The sequence below is a fragment of the Plecotus auritus genome, assembly GCF_963455305.1.
Source record: "Plecotus auritus genome assembly, chromosome: 3".
In the NCBI taxonomy this organism is placed as follows: Eukaryota; Metazoa; Chordata; class Mammalia; order Chiroptera; family Vespertilionidae; genus Plecotus; species Plecotus auritus.
Window position 1 is genome coordinate 136,172,350 of NC_137772.1, and position 19,242 is coordinate 136,191,591.

Here is a 19,242-nt window from a genome sequence, read left to right on the forward strand (position 1 = left end):
AAGCATTTATTCCTCCCACATGGGTCTGTGGGTAAGCTGCAACTTGGCTGGACTCCAGGGCTCAGGGCTCCCTCACAGGTTGCTCATCCTCTTTTGACCAATAGCTTCTTGGAACATGCTCCCTTCATAGCACATGGCAGGAACACAAGAGCCAAATTAAATCACAGGTGCATTTAGGCCTCAGGTCAAGTTCAGGAATATTTCATAGGCTAAAGCAAACTATATGGTCAAAACCCAAATAAATGGGATCAGAAAAATATTTTACCCACAGTGGATAGTACTTCAGAGTCACACATAACATAGGATGTGGGTGCATAATTTAATATAGGGAGAATGTGAAAAATTGTGGAAAATGGTTTAGTCAACCACCCCTGGATTTTCCAAGAAACCTCTTGCTAGTGTGGCTAAGTTGGGGAGGGATACTACTGGCTGCTCTTGGGAAATTCTTATTGTAGAGATTTCATGTATAGGCCCTCTCCCCCCCAAAAAAGTATACACACTTTGAATGATTATAAAGTCAGTATTTATTAACATACAGTTCATTTTCAAAATTTAAAAGAATCTACAGAAATGAATAATTTTTTTGTCAATGCCTGTTTTCAAACCAATGACCATTCTGGTCCAGGCACCGCTGATAATGTGAGGCAATGGAATTGCAAACATCAAGAATCCATTTGTTTGGTATTTGTGTGCCCTCAATGAATTGACTGTTGCTGGTTTTGTACTGTAAACTTTATCTTTTATGTATCCCCATTAAAAAAAAAAAGTCTAGTGGCACTTTAGGATAAATTTTCTTTGTTTAAAACTTAGTCTGGCTTCACTCATTATTTCAAATCAGTTAAACCTGAAAAGAAGTGAAAATTAAGTGAGTTATCAGCTGTTAAAGTGTGTATACATTTTTTGGGGACACCCTATATTTTAAGCTCTCTTCAAAAGATAATGACTTATCCAACTTCTACCTGAACTTTATTTCCTAAGAGTTGACCAACATTGAATTACCATGGTTATCCCACAGGGTTAATATAGTGTTGATTGAATTAAATGTTCCTCCTGTGGGTAAGCAGCAACTTGTAGTAAGTACTGTACTGGGTCTCTGTGTGACAGTAGCACATTTAGAAGCTACACCTCAGAGGTAGTAAAACTAGTGTGTGAGCCCCTGAGCAAAGAGCATTAAATTCGGTTGCTACTCATTCTCCTGGAATGGAGGTCAGCTATTTTATTCCCATGAATAAGACAAACGTCATAAAACGTGAGGAAACATCTAATTTGACTACTTTATCCCACGAAACTCGATCTTCCATTTAGTCAGATTGCTTTGATAATGTTACAAGAATAGTTCAGTTTATTTTTACTCATCTCTGCTCAGATACATTCATTTGCTTTACAAGTGCTTAGATCTAATGCCTGAATGAATGAACAGGTGTAAGGACACACACTGGACAAATATAAACTTGTACAGTTCATGTGTTTAACAAGCATGGGAATTTTTAAAGAAGAAAATGTATTCCACGCAGCCAGCCATGGCATTCCTAGCTGTAATGGTATATTATGCCGCAGAAAAAATCATTAGTTTCAGTTGAGGCGATTTCTCCCTTTTGCTGGTAAGAAGAAATTAAGTAGAAATCACTGCCTCTATGATTATCCTGTTCTGCAGCCAAATTTTCCCCTTCCTTTGTTATAAGCTCAATTTTATAGTCTTGAGGATTTAAAATATAATCTATACTCTTTCTGACAATACTCATTTCCCATAAAAACAAGATTTTTGCTAGCTAATTCACAGTTAATTTCATTATAATGTGTGTGCCGTTTCAAGAGATATCAGTGGTTCTAATAAATGTGATGGATTGGAGGCAATTCCTTTCCCCTCATTTTGTTCACAGTTAGGTAAGCCTTCTGCTTGGTTACATTATTGTATTTGACTACTCAGTTCGCAAAACTGCATTTAAGAAAAGCTAGTTTTCCGGTCTCCTCCTCCTGTATGTTGGATACTTCTTATTTGGGCACCTTTTCATCCTTATGCATCTTTTCTTGCTCTCTTAGCCTGGCACCCCTTCAAAAGCCAGCACACTGTATACATTCCGGTAACAGCAGCACTGGGAGATGGCACCCTCTCCCAGTCCCTAAGTGGAAATCTGAGTAAGGAGAAGAAAAATAGCTTGATTGTCAGAAACAAATGCACTTCCTAATTGCCTCCTGATGGCTAGCCTTTCAGAGGGGCTACGGGGATCATCTCCTTGTGTGTCTCTGGAGGTGTCATTCCATGCCTTTAAGAGGCATTGATTTCCATGGGTGAATCATGGGGCTTGATTAGAGAGCTGGCAGACCAAGCTCGGGCTTAATTCATGAGTTCTGTTCACTGGTCTGTCATTTCCTAATGGGCTATTTTTGCACACGTAAGAAACTGATTTATTTAGTTTTTCCTTCTGAAATATAAAAATAGCTATAATTATTTTTACTGCAGCTTTAAATGTTTAAATGACTTCAATCAAAATAAAGCTTTAGCTGCATTGCAATATCAGTAAAATCAATTGATTAATATTTCTTTTTTGATTCTGCTCTGCCCACAGACCGACTTTTACCTAAGCTGACCAAATTAACTCACCCTTTTGCCATTGTAGACACCCAATCTTAACAGAATTACAACCCCAATTGCTCTGGACAAGTGGCTCTTAAAACCTTAAAAAATTTTAGAACCTTTAATTCAGCTTGCATAGCTTTCTTTAAAAATGTTATAATTATATCTGATCATCCTTTTCAGGATGGTGTGAGATTTAATAAAAGGTCACTTTATTATGTATTACTGGATTAAATCATATAATTTTACATATTTTGATTAGATGTTAAGTTAGCATGCTGTAGTGAGAGGACTTAAAGTTTAAAAGACCCAAATATGACTTCTGTTCCTTTCTAGTTACGTGGTCCCCAAACCCCAGATGTACTGAGTCTTACCAGTGAAGCGGGTCAGTGCTTGTTCTCCTGATTTCCTTGGGGTGTTTGTAAAATTCAAATGGTGTACTGGGTAGAGACGCTGTTTGAAAATTGCAAAGAACCATATAATGTGATTTTTAAAAGAAAATTTAGACGCATTCTGTTTTCACTGCTACTGTATAACAACAGTTCACTGATCATTGTTTTACATATTGAAGTTTCTAGGCAATACAGGAAGAGAAGAAAAAAGGGAAAAATATATAAGCATTGGATGAGCAGATTTAATCAACAAACTGAAATAAGAGACTTTAACAAGAATGGTGAACACTTGATTAGCTTTAAAAAATTATTAGTCTTCATCAACTTTAGCAAAACCATCTAGAAAACATAATAGAAAATAAAATACCATTCTCAAAGTACAAAGTATCGGACAATAAATAACCAAACAAAGACTTTTCTGAGAAAAATTTAAAACAAGAGCTAAAAAAAAAAGAAAGGAAAGATATACCTTATTTTTTATGTTAGCGTCCCTTAAAATTAACCTGTAAATTCGAAGTTAAATTATGGTTAGCTATTTTTGAGGATCTCAACATACTTCTATATTTATACAGAGGAATAGGGATTCAGGATGCTTAGGTCAGTTTTGAAAAGGAAGAGCAAAGGGAGGGACTTGCCCTCCCAGAAAAAGGCAATGTGGACCCGGTGCCGGAGCCGGAGCCGTCACATAAATCTATGGGAAGTACAGAGAATCAGAAACAGACCCGAGTCTACATGGGAACCTGCTACGGGATAGACATGGCACCATAAATCAGGGGGGGAGAGGAGGGGTGGCCTAAAACCTGCTGATGGAATGATGCTCTCAAGCATGTACAAAGGAGAAATCCACAGTGGGAAAGTTAAATTATAAAGCTAATAGATACTGGAGGTGTTGAAGATCCTCAACATGCAAACTATAAGTTGAAAATGTAATAGTTGACTACATTTTAAAAATTAAGAATTTCTCATAGAAAACAGTCAAAATAAGTAAAGCTAGCAGAGAGGTGATGGAATGAGAAAATATTTATAATATCTAAGAGTTACAAGAGATTCATATCTAGAATACACCAAGAAGCCTGAGTTTTTCCATTCTTAAAATGGAGATAATAATAATAGAAAGTGAACTGTGCGCAGAGCCTGGCATACAGTTAATGCTTACTGTTTGCTATTGCTGGTTCATCTGTTCTTATCCTCTGTAAGAAAACACAGTTTGTACTGAGCATTGATATATGGACCCTGAATTTCCAGTTTGTGCATGTTTTTATGTTGCTGGCTTATGGATTTACAGAGAAATATATGTGCAACTAACTATCTAGACAGTCTCAATATCCACCACCCTTTTTTGTAAATGTCCCCGATAAGCAATGGTTAAAAGGTAGCTCCATGGTATGGAGGTGAGCCAAATGCTGCGTGCACCATTGTAGCTGTGGAACCAGCTGCCAAGGACACCTGCCAGGTGACGTAGCAAGAAGAGTATGTTTCATGGTTTGAGGTGTGGAACTTGTGACTATTATATTCCATCCTGCTTGAGGCTGTGGGGCATGAGGGTGCTTTGTCCAGAGGACAGAGACTGGATGAAGCAGCTCCGGCCTCCTTAGCTCTTTGTCCAGGTGTGACATGTGGCGGTGGTGGGTGGCAGGGCCAAACGGGCCAGTCGTTTCCTGCAGGGTTTCCTTGGGACTCCCACACCCGGGGACAAGTTGGTCACAGAGAGATGGCTGTGCTCTCTGAAAACCTGCTCTCTGAAAGCAGAGCTTTGTCTTTTCCTGCTTTATGACCTCAGCTTCGGGGAAGGCTTTGGCTCCTCCAGTGTGGCCCGAAAACTTAGATGATGACGCACGAGGCAGAAGGCAGAGAGTTGCACTCAGTGGCAATGACCTGAGCTGGGTCCAATCCTCAGGCTTGGGGAGGATAAAGCAACAGGACCATCCTGCTGATTGGGAAGGAAAGGAAACCAATGGCAACTCCGTGCCAGGCACTGTTGCACACACTGTATCCCTTGATTCCCTACAACCCTGTGAAATGAGCATTTTCACTTTACAATGTGAAAACCGCAGCTCAGAGCGGGAGAATTGCCCAGTTATCCAGATTGTAAGTGATTGGCTGGATTTGAACCCTAGGTCTGTTTGACTCTGAGACCCACAGGTGGTTGTTTTGTTTTGTTTTGTTTTTCACTGCACCATTCTCTATATCTGAGGACTTGGACTGGGGGTGGGTGGGGCTGGGTGAATCTACGGCTTGGTGGACTCTTGCTAAGAATGTATGGCCAGTCCCACCTGTGTCTGATCTTGGCAGGCAGATGAGTTAGGTTATAGAAAATGAATTACATTTCCCAGTGCAGCATCTGGACATGTGCCCCTGTGGTCAGCTGGTTTTAGGTGTGGCTTTGATTTCTCAGCAGAAACTGTGTTTCTGTGAAATAATGTCATCCTTAAAGTGTTGTGTTTTGCTTGTCATTCAGAGAAGTCCGAACTTCCAGGAGACACACTGCACATATACGGATGGATTCCCTACCCCGGAGGAAAGCAGGCAGGGTCCAAGTGACAGAAGGAGCTTGTCCCCAGGTGGAATTTCATTTCTTGAGCTTCTGGGATCTGACAGGTACTTTGAAGAGCTGGCTTCTTTAGCTGTTAACAGAGATGTCTCTTGTTAAAACATTTGCAGCTGACTTTGTGCTTGAGCGAACACAGGGTTTTTAAATTAGTGCTATTTGGAGGTCAACAGGGTTGCCAGAGCTACATGTTCTGACCCCTGTCTCTAAGGCTCAAGGCAATGACTGATAATGATAATCATGATAATGATAATCATAAACCATTCACTCGGTATTTGCTACGAGCTGGGCAATGCAGTAAGTTCATTTTATATGTACAACAACCTACTGAGGTATGTGTTATTTAGTATTTATTTGACAGCAAATAGCAAAAATCCTACTTCAATGGCTTAACCCAGTGGTCAACAAACTGTGGCTCGCGAGCCACATGCGGCTCGTGAGCCGCGGTTTGCCGTTCTGTTGACTAATGAGTTTGCCGACCACTGGCTTAACCAAATGAGGATTTTATTTTTCGTACAGAATAAGAAGTATAGTAGCAAGTACTTTAAAAGTATAGGAGCCCTGCCGAAACCGGTTTGGCTCAGTGGATAGAGCGTCGGCCTGCGGACTGAAGGGTCCTGGGTTCGATTCCGGTCAAGGGCATGTACCTTGGTTGCGGGCGCATCCCCAATGGGAGGTGTGCAGGAGGCAGCTGATCGATGTTTCTCTCTCATCGATGTTTCTAGCTCTCTATCCCTCTCCCTTCCTCTCTGTAAAATATCAATAAAATATATTAAAAAAAAAAAAGTATAGGAGCCCGATGATACCATCAAGAACCCAGGCTCCTTCTCTTGGGCTTTCTTCCTTATGTTTGCAACATGGTTGGTCTATTTCATGTGTCACAATTGATTTTTAGTCAGAAAGGCATAAGGGCAAAGTCTTAGTGGCAAAAACTAAACATGTGAATGCAAGCTGAATATGCCCCCTCTAATAAGCTTTCTCAGAAACTCTAACCTCCAATTGCACCTCATTGTCCAGAACTGTGTTGCATGCCCACATCAAGCTGCAAGGGAGTATGGCAATCCAAGAGTGTTTAAGTGAGCCCCATGATTAGGAAGGGAGAAAGGAGGAATGGATATTGGCTAGGTAACTAGCAGTGCCTAGCTCATGTAGTTAATATTTGTTCAAACTTTATAGATAAGTGAAATTAGAGATGTTAAGTGTTTGCCCAAGGTCACCTAGCCAGTGAGCAACAGAGTCAGACCTGAATCTAGGTATGTCTGGCTCTGAAGCCACATTCCTGGAAGTTCTGCTGGAACTTGTACTTGGTGCTTAGGATGTTTGGGAAGGAGAACAGAGAACTTTTGGGGGCTCTTTTATGGAACAGAAAGGAGGATTGATTTGGGAGCTTCTTGAGAATAGAGTGAAGATCAACATATAAAATATTTGGAAAGGCAGATTGTGGCATAGAGTAAGAAAGTGATTTCCAACAATTAATAATTAACTGTTTTATGGGCTGTGTAGCAAACTTGTCCCAGAAACATATGTGTAGAGATTAGATTACTAATAAGAGGAGATCACTGAACTGATTGGACATTTAGGTCTATTGTGAGTTCAAGACTCTGGATCTAGGAAATAGAAGTGGCTGAGATAGAACTATCAGAATTAGAGGAAGGCCTTCGGATTGCGTGTAGAAGCCTCTTGATTTGTCAGACCTAGAGTGACCATACAGTTTCTGGGCATTTTTTTTTAGAGTAAAAGGGAGATTTATTAATAATTACACTGGGTGACTACCAGGATCATTATAGACCAATTGGAACCTGCAGCCACTCCGGGCATAGGTTTCTGATGAATAAAGGAATGGGGAGGCCTGGACAGGTAGTGGCAGAAAGGAGAGACACCCCGTGCCAGATCCATCCACTTCCATAACCTGGACCTTCCAAGGGGCCCTTCTTCACCCACGATGGAGTTTGGTGAGAGGTGTTGAAATCCTACAGGCGGGGACAATGTGTGACTACTAAAAACATGCTCCTGACACAGATCCTTGAGCCCTAGTTTCCTCTAGCATGACTCATTTTTGAGAGACACTAAGCTCAGATAATGCTGTGTTCCTTAGTGAGTCATGGACCTGGCGCATCTTAGGCTGGAAAGGAAACTGGATTTCACATATTTTGAGGTCTTTCTCCCCTTTGAAAAACTGCTTTTCTGGTTTGCACAGTGACCTTGGGCAAGTCACAACCTCATGCTCTTGTTTGGCTTTTCCTTAAGTGGAAATAAAATGGAGATAATAGCTACATAAAATTAAAAAATGATTCAAGATCTTCCAATGAAAGATGCCGGTGGAGCCAAGTGATATTCTTATTTTTATGACAGTTATTGCAGAGCTGCTTCTTGTCTGGTTCCTTCCCATTAGGCCACAGGGCATGGAATAAACACAGGTTTGGCCAGTGGGTGGTAATTGACGATGTTGGCACTGTCTTGAAGGGAAGGAATTTCTCTCTGGCTGTTTCACTATTAACCTCCTCACATCTGGCCTCACTGTGTATTAGTGTGGAAACTGGAGAGCAGTGGCAAGCTTGTCTTGTTATTTCATAGCAGAGGTAGCCTATTCAGGAAACCTTTGAATAATGATGCTATTAAAATATTGTCTTTATTTCTTCCTTAATTCCTTTACTCAATAAACTGATTGAGTGTCTCTGTGTGCCAGGTTCTGTTTCCCAAGCAGATAGCAAGATGCATAATGACAAACATTAAACTCTCGGATGATTGCTGAATCAAGGATTTTGTCAGAGAAGTAGGGATTACAGCACTGGTCTCCTGCTGCAACCTTGCATCTCTCCCATCTAACCTGATACCTGAGAGACATTTTCTAAATGCAAAACTGCTCTTCTTACCCATTTCCTAAAGGATGGAGACCACATTTCTTACAATGCTATAGAAGAACCTTTAAGACTTGGTCCCTGCTCACCTTTCTGTCTCATCTCTCACTGAGCCCCTTTAAGGACCACCTTCCAGCAATTGGGACTTTTCTACAGGTCCCTGAATATATAGAAATAGTTTAGGTTTTGTGGTTTCTGTTACAACTACTGAGAGATGCTGTTGCAGCATGAAAGCAAACATAGACAGAATGGAAGTGAATGGGCATGGCTGTGTTAAAATAAAACTTTATTGACAAAACAGGTGGTAGGCTAGATTTGGCCCATGGGCTATAGTTTGCTGATTTTTGCTCAAGGCCTTTACTCATGCCTTGTTGTGTTTTCACTTGCCTACATTAAGGACCTCTTCCTCCACCATTTGTCTGGCCATTAAACTATTCAATTATTGCCTCAAGGCCTTTCCCTACTACCCTGGGTAGACGGTGACTCTCACCACTGTATTCTGTACATTCTACCTGCTTGCGTATGTTTTCTCCCTTAATTTGATTTTAAGTTTATTCCTTTATTCATGCATTCACTGATTGATTTGTTCAACAATATTTAATGAGGGCACAGTATGAGGCAGAGTTGATGACTTTTTCTGTCTTTGTATAACACCTAGTAGAAAGTCCTGTTAAATAAAAGGAAATAGAAATCGATCAAGAACTTCATTGTTAAAGATATATTCATGTCTTTGGTGTAAGTGCCCAAAAGTGGGACTTGTCTTTATTGATTGTGAAACCTGCCCATTGTGAGAAAGGATTTGGTCAATTAGTTGAATAGCATGGTGCCCTCCACCTGCGTGCATCCCCCCCTCGCCCCTTCGCGTCCCGCCCCCCCCCCCCCGCATTGTCCATCCTCATCCCTTTTCTAAGTCCTCTGGGCCCTGCTTTCTGGTGACTCTGTGTGGCAGGACAAAGAGTAGCAGTATCAACTTCCAAACTCTGGCACGGGCAGGTGACCAACTCATGTGAACAGGAACTTTACCAACGAAGTGTCGACATAACTCAGTGGGTTTCTTACTTTTTTTACTTGTATACAGAAGGTCTGTTTTGTCCGTTACTTTCTGACAGAGCAGGGCTAGCTAGACTCATAAGCTTAAACAGTTCACAGCCTGAGGATATTGAAATTGCTTCCTTGCAGAGTCTAAATCTTTTTTTTTTTTTTCATCCACAATCTCTGGCTCTTTGAGAGTGATCCTGAGGTAATGTAAAATTGAAGTTTCTTGGTTACTCATATTACAAAGTCATTTCCTAGATTCCGGGAAGCAAAAGTATTTGAAGTAGGGCCTAAGCCATTTTCTTCCATTTACAGTTCATTCTAAATATAAGCAGAAATTCATTAAATTGGTTGTCACCCGTAGAACCAAGATGGCTTCATTCATTTCAACTTGTTCAGGTGTACATTTTCAGGGGTTGCCAGGAAGGTTCTGTGTTTGTAGTCAGAGGCAGAGAAAAGAAAATGGTTACAGTTGGTTACAAAACAAACACAAAACCTCACAAGGTTTCTCACATTACAGGAGCAAATAGAAGGAGCCCCAGCTGGGGATTGTAGCACAGAGTGTGTGTTGGGTAAACACTGGAGAATGTTTTGGGTCTCTTCACTTTTTTAAAGAAAGATAAGAAGCCAGGGTGGGAAGTGGCAGCTGAACAGAGAGTGCAAGGCTGTCGTTCATTAACTCACCCCACAGGTAATAGAAAATCAGGTCCAGTCCCACGGTGCGGGCCTTTTCACTGGCGCAGCCGCAGCCGACCTGGCCTGACCTTTCAGACGGACTGCTTTTGTGAGGAAACCACGGTGAGAAGAAATGATGTGCCTGTGTTTCTGAGGAGGAAGGGAGGGAGGAAGGTCATAAACTGACCTTTGGTAACAACAGAAAAATAAGGCAGTGTTGCTAAATGACTAGGGCCACAAAGGGTAGTAAACACGGCAAGGCCACAGCAGAGAAAGTGTGGCATTCGTGAGCTAACCCCATTGCAACACTCACGCAATTGGGCGGTAAGGAACTTCTGGCAAGTTCCTCACTCAGTAAGCTGTTGTCAGTGTATTTTGAATGGATTTATAATAGTGTGTGTGTGTGTGTGTGTGTGTGTGTGTGTGTGTGAGAGAGAGAGAGAGAGAGAGAGAGATTGGCAAATGAGTTTCATAAGTAAATGTGCTGCTTCTCTGAGGCTTAAAATAAAATACTGTCTTCACTCTTGTTTCTGGCATGAACAAATACCTTACTTTTGGCAATTCTCATCAAAAGTTAAATGCTACCACTTGGCAATGTCTATCAGAATTAAAATTCACCTGTCCTTTGACGCTGCACTGATTCATAGTTCTATTCATACATATGTGAAAAAATATGTTTATGGGAACCAAAGGTTAGAAACTACTATATGTCTGTGAGGAGAGAGATGCACAAATTTTGGGGCATCCATACAATGAAATACATTGAAATGAAATGAAAGCAGTAAATCTAACTATATGGATTTATGATAAACCCCACAATATCTTATTAAGTTTTACTAAGGAACAAAAGATATGCATAGGAAAGGAGGTCACATATGCATATGTGCTTGTATATATGCAGAGTATTTCTAGAAGGAAACCTAAGAAATACAATGCTGGATGCCTCTGTGGAACAGCCTGCGAGACTGGGTTCCAGAGGTCGAGAGCAGTCTACTTTCCACTCCATACTGTTTTGCACTGCTTGAAATATTTATTGGCCACAAATCATTTTTCAAGAAGAAATTTAATGGAAATGTCATTCTTTCCACTTAATTAGGGTTTTGCTACTGGTGGTAGCAGTGCCAGTGAAATAGACGGAAATATACGGCCTGATTCCTGCCCTAAAAATGGTTTAAAACCATACGGAAGAAGGAATCTTTCAGGTAAGTGTATATTTGGGAAGAGCATTTCAGTAACTAATGAATAATAGAGGACATTGACTTGGGCTGCTATTTTTATGCTGACAGTTTGGAATCCTAGAGAGCTCCAGAGAAAGCCCAGCGTCTCCCCCAGGATGTCATGGCCTTTCATGAAGGGTCACTCTGACTTACAGCCTGCAAAACCTTTAATGAGAGCTTTCCACCTTCTCGCATATTCTAATTTCATTGTTCTTAAAGAGTCATCATTGCCATTTCTCTCTTTGCCTGTGGATGACTGAAGAATGTTTGGGAGCATAAACACCAAGTGACTTATTTACATTAAATAATACCCTGCTCATTCCTAGGGGCTGACAAACTCAGTGGCCTCTAGAAATCAGTCACATGACAGCTTGGCTTTGGGTGGAAAATGAATAGAAGAGGGGCCAACACACCGTGAGACCTGCCCCTGAATCAGCTTTTGGGTTTTGAGAGAGAGAGTACTGGTATATGACAGCACACCCTTCATTTAACCTTTAATAGCCTGTGTTATCTCTCATAATGTTAGGTTTATTGTTAATTAAAGCTTCATTTGTCTAAGTCTTCTCAAACTGACTGTAAGCTCTTTACATGCTAGACTTCTGTCTTCATTCATTCGTTTGCTCAGTTAGGGAACAAATATGTACTGTATGACTACCACGTGTGTATGCTTTGCTAAGCCATAGATTGAGCAAAGATGAGTAAGACGTATTCCTTACTTTCAAGGCACTCACAGTTCTCTAGTCCCTTCACAGTCTGACAGTGTTATTCAGAGGTCGCATCTCCCAAGGTTACTGACACAGAAGATGCTTAATAAATGTTGTTTGATTGAAGAATTGCTCAAGTTCTAAACCCATGGTACTGTGCATTCAATTTTTGCTAATGAACTTTCAGTAAACCACCAGATAATTTCTTTTTTTTTTTTTAAATATATTTTTTATTGATTTTTTACAGAGAGGAAGGAAGAGGGATAGAGAGCTAGAAACATCGATGAGAGAGAAACACCGATCAGCCGCCTCTTGCACACCTCCCACTGGGGATGTGCCCGCAACCAAGTCACATGCCCTTGACCGGGATCGAACCCGGGACCTCCCAGTCCGCAGGCCGACGCTCTATCCACTGAGCCAAACCGGTTTTGGCCCAGATAATTTCTTGAGACCTCTTCAATGATAACATTTAGAAATGCAATTTCTATCTTAGATTAGATGTTTCTAGACCTGGGAATGAACTCTTTCAGGGCTGATGTTGAAGACAACAATTATTCTGGCCCAACAACAGCTGGGGCTATAAACTGCTTAGGAAGTAGGCTCACTTTTCATATGGACCAACAGCCACACTAACAAAGAGCACAGGAAGAGGGAGGACAGTCTGGGAAGCTAACATTTCCCCTCAGAGCCTGGACTCCACACGCTTCACTTCATGTAGTGAGCAACCACCCAGAGAACACTGTGATCTGATGTGGAGAAAAAGAAATTAGCATTTTTGTTAGCCTCTGGTTAGTAGGTGACAGATATATTTGTTTGTATGTATGCATGTGTTTATAATTTAAAATGAAATATTTACCAAGCACTCTTCTAGGGGCTTGGTGCTTAAAGAGGTATAAGCCATAGTCTGTGCCCCAAGGAGGCAAATGATATAAAGAAACACATCCAAAGTGAAATAACCACATGAAAGTAATGTAACAGTAGCCAAGAGTATTTTAGAGCTGGCTGGATCCATAGTGGATCATTTGTTGAACATTTAATTTAGAGTTTCCTAAAATGGTGTGTATGCATCATTGGTGGCATGCAAGATGTTATATTTGGGTGTTACACAAATATTTTAAAATTTTATTAGGTGTTTATTTTAATATATGTTAGAAAAATTTATAACTACTGGATCAAATCCTTGAATATGTGGATGTTTCATCTTACTGCAAAGTTACATGGGAAAGTGAGACTGATGTAAAGATTATCTAATGAAATAAATCAAGTGGCCAGGTACAGAGATGTGGTCCAGGCATGTGGTGATGACTCCGCAAGTGTTATTTGAATGATCTGAGTTTGGAAAATGCAGATCAAGTCTAGTTTCTGGGATGCAGAGAGCTTAAGTTGTGCACACTCAGAAGCCAGTAGAGAACATAGACAAGAACATAGTCACCTGACTGGCCCTCTGGCCCGTATCCTCAGTAACCACTTCCTATTTTGCAGATGAGGAAACTGCAGCCCTGAATAAAAAGTCCTCCATTTGAGTGCAACGACTCACGCGAGAATCTGAAAGCAACGTAGAAAGGATGAAGTGGGCCTCATGAAAAATCAAAGTTAATATTTATAGAGTACTTACTATGCATGCCAGCATTGTAAAAATTTCATACATACTAACTTATGTTAATCCCCAAGCCACTCTGTGAGATGTATTTAGCTATTTCTAGCATTCCTCTTTTTGTGAGGAAATTAACAAAGATCAAATAACTTCCCTAAGATTATAACTTGCAGAGCTGGGATTTGAACCCAGGTAGTTCAGTTCCAGAATGTGTTCCCTTAACCACTATGCACACAGCTCACCAGTAATAAGTGAAGAGGTGAAAGAGGCAACCTGTCTCCCTAGTGGAACTGGAAACAGTCTGCTCCGACAACATATGTATTACCCTGTGGCCTCCTGTTTCCAGTTCTCCAATTGGCCCTTTGTCTATTTCGTGGAAGACATCATTTCTGTAAACCGTCACCTTTTAATGTGCGGAAACTCCTGAGAGAAATTAGTGATTATAAAAAACAAACAAACACTTTGGTGAGAAAAACTTGTTAGATTACAATAAGGACGATAAAGCAATATCCCAGCCCTAAAGGGAGGAGGGGGAAAAGTCATGGGAGGTGAATGAAGGGAGGGGTAATTTCTGGGCACGGTGGGCCAGAGTGGCACGGGAGAAGGCCCATGCAGGGCTGGCCCAGTGAGCTGCGGGGGGCACACGGTGTTGTGAAAGCCCTGATTGTGTCCGGCACTTGGCACCACACGGGACACAGAGCAGGTGCTCAAAAGCTTTGTTGAGTGAATGGAAGCCTGGATGGAAACAGAAGCCAAGCAGCGTGAGTACAGTGATTGGAGGTGAGAGGGCACCAAGCAAACACTCGACCTACTTTGTAAGTGCACTCCAGGTAAGCCGGAGGAGAGAGCACTGTGCCTCATTTCCAATCAACAAAAGAGCTGTGAGCAAGCCATTTAATAGCGCTCCTGATGAAACTAGGACACCTTGCTTTGGGGAAATCCGTTTTGCTGCTGTCACCTCTTGTAGCAGCCCCAGTTCACTCTTCAGGTCTAGTCTTCCTTAGATTACAAGTCCTCATTCTCTCTCCCTCCAGGGTGCCGCAGGGTGGCCCAGGCCATCCAGGCACCACAGCTAGCCCCCTTTGTGCTGCTGTAGATGGGGACCAGCCCATGCGATTTTCTCCACGTCGGAGGGGAGGCGGCAGGTGCTGACAGCTGAGCCATTCCACGCAGCTTTGGGACAAACAACTGCCGGAAACCAGGGCCGAGTTCGAGTTTGACGCCAGAAAACACTTCCAAAAGCTGTGCGGAGAGACCTGGAGGGGCTGTGCATGCATTACATAAGCTGGGTGTTAGCAGCGCCCCGCTGATGCACAGAGCCCCGAATTGCGCAACTCTTACGCAGAAGCACTCGCTAAGTGTTGCAACATGACTCCACATCCTTATCAAAATGTGAAACAGCCACCAGCACACACTTAGAAACGCTAAAGCTCTCCCGCCAGGTGGTGAAGGCTGCTGATCCGGCTGACAGGAGAGAAGCGGCACAGGGGGCATGACTGACTGTAGCTCTTGGCCCAGGAAGCTGAACACTCAGTACCTTGTACCCCACTAGCCTTGGGCAGCGCAGGACTCTGATAAAATGTACTTTTTTTGGGTGTTTGTTTTTCCTGGCAATCTCATTTTGGGTTATAAATGGCTCATTATTTCCATCCCATAGATTCTTTCTTGCCGCTATTATGTTCTCTCCTTGCTTTCTGAAATAACCAAAGGTTGGTAAAATCATCACTGACGAAACCTGTGTGCTCTGACCTTGAGCAGAGGCCGAGTTGCCACATCGCCCTTGCCATCTGCAGTTGCTGCCACGTGGGAGGGGCTGGCTGGAAAGGCCCCCCGAAAGCGGGGTGGGGTGAGGGGGTGCCAGGAGGTGGCAGGATGTTCACACACTGCGGCCCGCAACCTTTTCAGAGGACTGTTAGGCAATCATCAGAGGTCATAAAGCTGGAACAGCATTCTCCCCGGACAGGTCATTTTCCCTGCAGGACAGCGTGGAGGCACATTTTATTAAGTATCAAGTAGCTGATCCAAAGCAGTATAAATAGCGAGAGAGCATATGACTAACCCAGAATTGAATGTGGCTAAACCCCAGGCCAAATGTGTGTAAGGTGTTTACTGTCATCAGCACCTGAACAGAGATGTTTGCCCAGGAACCATCCAGGAAAGGTGTTGAACCATAGAAATGGAGTTACTGCTCTGGCTGGTGTGGCTCAGTTGGTTGAGCACTGTTCCACACACCAAAAGGTCGCCGGTTTGATTCTCAGTCAGGGCACATGCCTGGCTGCAGGCTCCATCCCCAGTGGGGGCACGTGCAGAAGGCAGCTGATTGATGTATCTCTCTCACATTGATATTTCTCTCCCTCTCTCTCAAAACAAAACAAAACAAAACATATTTAAAAAACTCAAATCTTAAAAAAAAGAGAAGAAATTGATTTATTAAGGTTCGGTTTAGTCCTAGAAAACTAATTGTATCCCTACTTTGAAAGCTTGCTGACCACATAGTTCCCAGGAAAGAGGCCTGTGGCTAGGCCAGATGTGCTTAAGTGTCATTTAGAAATAAAGACTGAATCTTATAAAATATCTTAAGTTCATCCAGGTAAGAGATCAGGAAAAAGCATGGATACATGGTTTATAGTGGGAAGAACTGTAAGCAGTCACTATCAGGCAAAAGGAACCCCCCAAATTGAATTTTTCAGGGAAACATGGAGGGGATTTAAATCCGGGTCTGTTTTCTCCCGTTGTTCCCTGTCTTTATTTTAGAATGCAGCACGGTGTAAACCATACTTTACTGAGGTTGATCAGGCCACAGACCACTGAGTTATGAGGGGCCATCAAGCTTTCCCAGGCCAGTTTTCTAAACCAGGGGCTTCCTCAGTCCTGTCCCCATTGGTGGGAACTTGGACATTCTGGAAGATAATCTTGTGTCATCACAATGGAACTTTGATGTACAATGGAATGTTGAACATTTCCACTCAGGGACAAGTTTCCTGGTCCCGCATGCCTCTGCGGCTTCCTGGGCCCCTTGCAGGGAAGACGTCTGCTTCATCGGGATCTAAATTCAAAAGCTATTCCGAAGGGTGGCAGTGTTGTTCGTGGCTGACCCCTTTGGAGAAGACAATAGCCCATGAACATACCAATTCTTGTATATTTATTAACAATCAGTATCTTTACTTTGTATCTAGAACCAAGACCAAAAGGGCCATGCACGTCCAGAGGCCAGAGTGACCACAGGGGCTGATGCAGGCAAGAAATGCTTTGTAGAGGGTATGGGGCATGGATGAGGCCCTGTCCTTTTCCCAGACTCACCCTCACTCCCCAGGCTCCTTACCCAATATGCACTCTCCATTTTTATTTATTTCTTAATGTGGCAATGTGCGTGGCTAAAGACTGAATTTTCCAGCCTCCCTTACAGTAGGGTTGGCCAATGAAACCTTAGGAGATGTTATTGGATGGGTAGTATTGCCAGATAAAATATGGTCTGCCCAGTTAATTGTTACTTTCAGATAAACAACAAATCATTTTTAATATAAGTATGTCCCATGTAATATATTATCATTTTTATTTGCCAAATCTGGCAACCCTATGGGTGGTGCTTCTGCGAAACAGGATAGGATACTCCTTTTGCTCCCCCCCACTTCTCTTCCTTCCTGGGACATTGATGGAATAGCTGGGATTTCAGCAACCATTTTGGATCATGAGGTTAGGATGGCAGAAGAGGACATAATACTAATGACCACATACCTTCTGACTTTATGTGTGAGAATAAACCACTGATTTGCTTTGGCTACTAATAGTAGCTCTGTTAATTGTATTCAATTACTACTCCTAATTGATGTAGCCATAGTAAAAAGTGCACTGTTATTTTTTGTATGAAGTCTGTTTACCATCTTTACCTTTGCCTCTTATATAACATAAACCACTTTTTTACTTACTATATTTTTTAAGAACCCCCAAGAAGAATGGATGGTGTTACCTATAGCCTTTGAAATGACAGCCCATAGCATGAGTTTCTACGCAGCATTATTGCCTATTTTGCAAATAGCATTTAGGTATTTTGAGTAATTGTTTCAGGTAGTTAATAATATTTCTGAAGCAGAATAGTTCGTATCTCTGCACAAAGATTGGCTTGAAAACTCAAGTCCCATGAAATGATGCTCCAAAACTCCAGAACCACATTTTAAAACAGTAAAAATCATGTTTGAGTTTTGATGTTCTGCTTTAGGAAAGTTTCCTTTCATATTGCTTAAGTCTTCATTCATCTTTATATTGACAGATTCCCTTTATGCTGTAAAGATTAGCTAAGGATAGTTATGAGCACTGGTAAAGCTGATTTGCAAAGCTCCAGCAATAATTCAGTAATCATGTAAAATCCAGCTCCTCAGCCCTGTTAGCAAATCAGCTGCTTTGCATGTCCACTGTGAGGCATTCTGGAAAATGGAGGGAGTCATAGAACTAGCTCATTGGGCTCTTCACACATCAGCCCAAGCGAACTAGCTTAGTTTGCTAGTTATGCAGAGAAAAAGAAAGTTCCCTGGGCTGTGAATTATAGAAATACTTGCCCTCCCTTTTGCAGTGGAATCTTTCGAAGGTTAAGTAATAGTAAATAATCAACTAAGATTTCTCAGATTGGCTGCGTTTACCTTTCTCTGAAAGAATTTTTCCCTGTGAGGACGAAGCAACTTTGGAATGAGAGAAGTATTTCCTTTTCAGCCTCCTTGCTTCAGACATCCAGAGAACAAGATCAAGCCTGGCCTGACTGGCAGGGCTGCCTGGGGCAGGCAACTAGACTTGCCATGTGGGGAGGGGAGGTAAGTTAGAATTTAACAGAAGAGGGGCGGTGGGGGGGGGGGGGAGGAGGAGAAAACTCCCATTCCATTTTGTAAGTTTCTGCACAGGTCCATCAGCAAGAAAAAGGCAAGCAGTGCCTCCCTCCATCACAGGGGTAAAGAAAGTCACAAGTCTTTCTTTAATAATAATGTTAAAAAGGAACAAGCAACACAAGTAATACACAAATGGAGAGAGAAAAACGTAGAAAATCTGGCCTTGATGTCTGCTGACAGGTCGTGATGTTATGATGGTTAGCTCAGAAGCGATGACAGATAAGTTCATTTGTATGCATCTATATTACAGTTGCAAATAAAAATTGGACTGATATGAGCTGGGAAAAAATATCCAAAGTGAATTTGTATTATTTACACAATGTTAAAGGAGAGGAACTTATTTCTTTTGGCCAGGGTACATTGGTTTATATTTTGTCCAGGGTCCACTGATTATGTTTATATTGACTATCCATTCAGCAAACATTTATTGAGCACCTACTATGTGCCAGGCTGTGTGCTAGGTGCTGGAAATGCACCTAGTATTATAGTGCTGACAGCATAAAGGATAAAAATGCCTTTGGACTTCACAAGTAGGTTAGAATTTTACATGGCCCCTCCATTCCCTACTCTCAACAGAGCACAACCAGAGCCAGCCACCTGCCTTGTACTGTGATCTCTTAAGACCATAACAATTGCTGTTCAAAACAAGTGTGTATAAAACATTGGTAATGTTTTGTTAAAAAGCCTTATTATAAGCCCTGTAGTGAAAACTAGAAGACCTTTTAATGTTAGAAATATTTTCTCTGCTGCTAATTAATAACAACTCTGGA

General features: G+C 41.8%; 1 long non-coding RNA gene across 1 annotated transcript; it reads left to right on the forward strand.

The window, feature by feature from the left end:
* Nucleotides 1-4,858: 4,858 nt before the first annotated feature.
* Nucleotides 4,859-15,250, forward strand: LOC308243901. Its single transcript, XR_013960108.1, has 5 exons — nt 4,859-5,055; nt 5,426-5,565; nt 11,180-11,285; nt 13,487-13,596; nt 14,695-15,250. It is a non-coding gene; the product is annotated as an uncharacterized lncRNA (long non-coding RNA).
* The last annotated feature ends 3,992 nt before the right edge of the window (nt 15,251-19,242 follow it).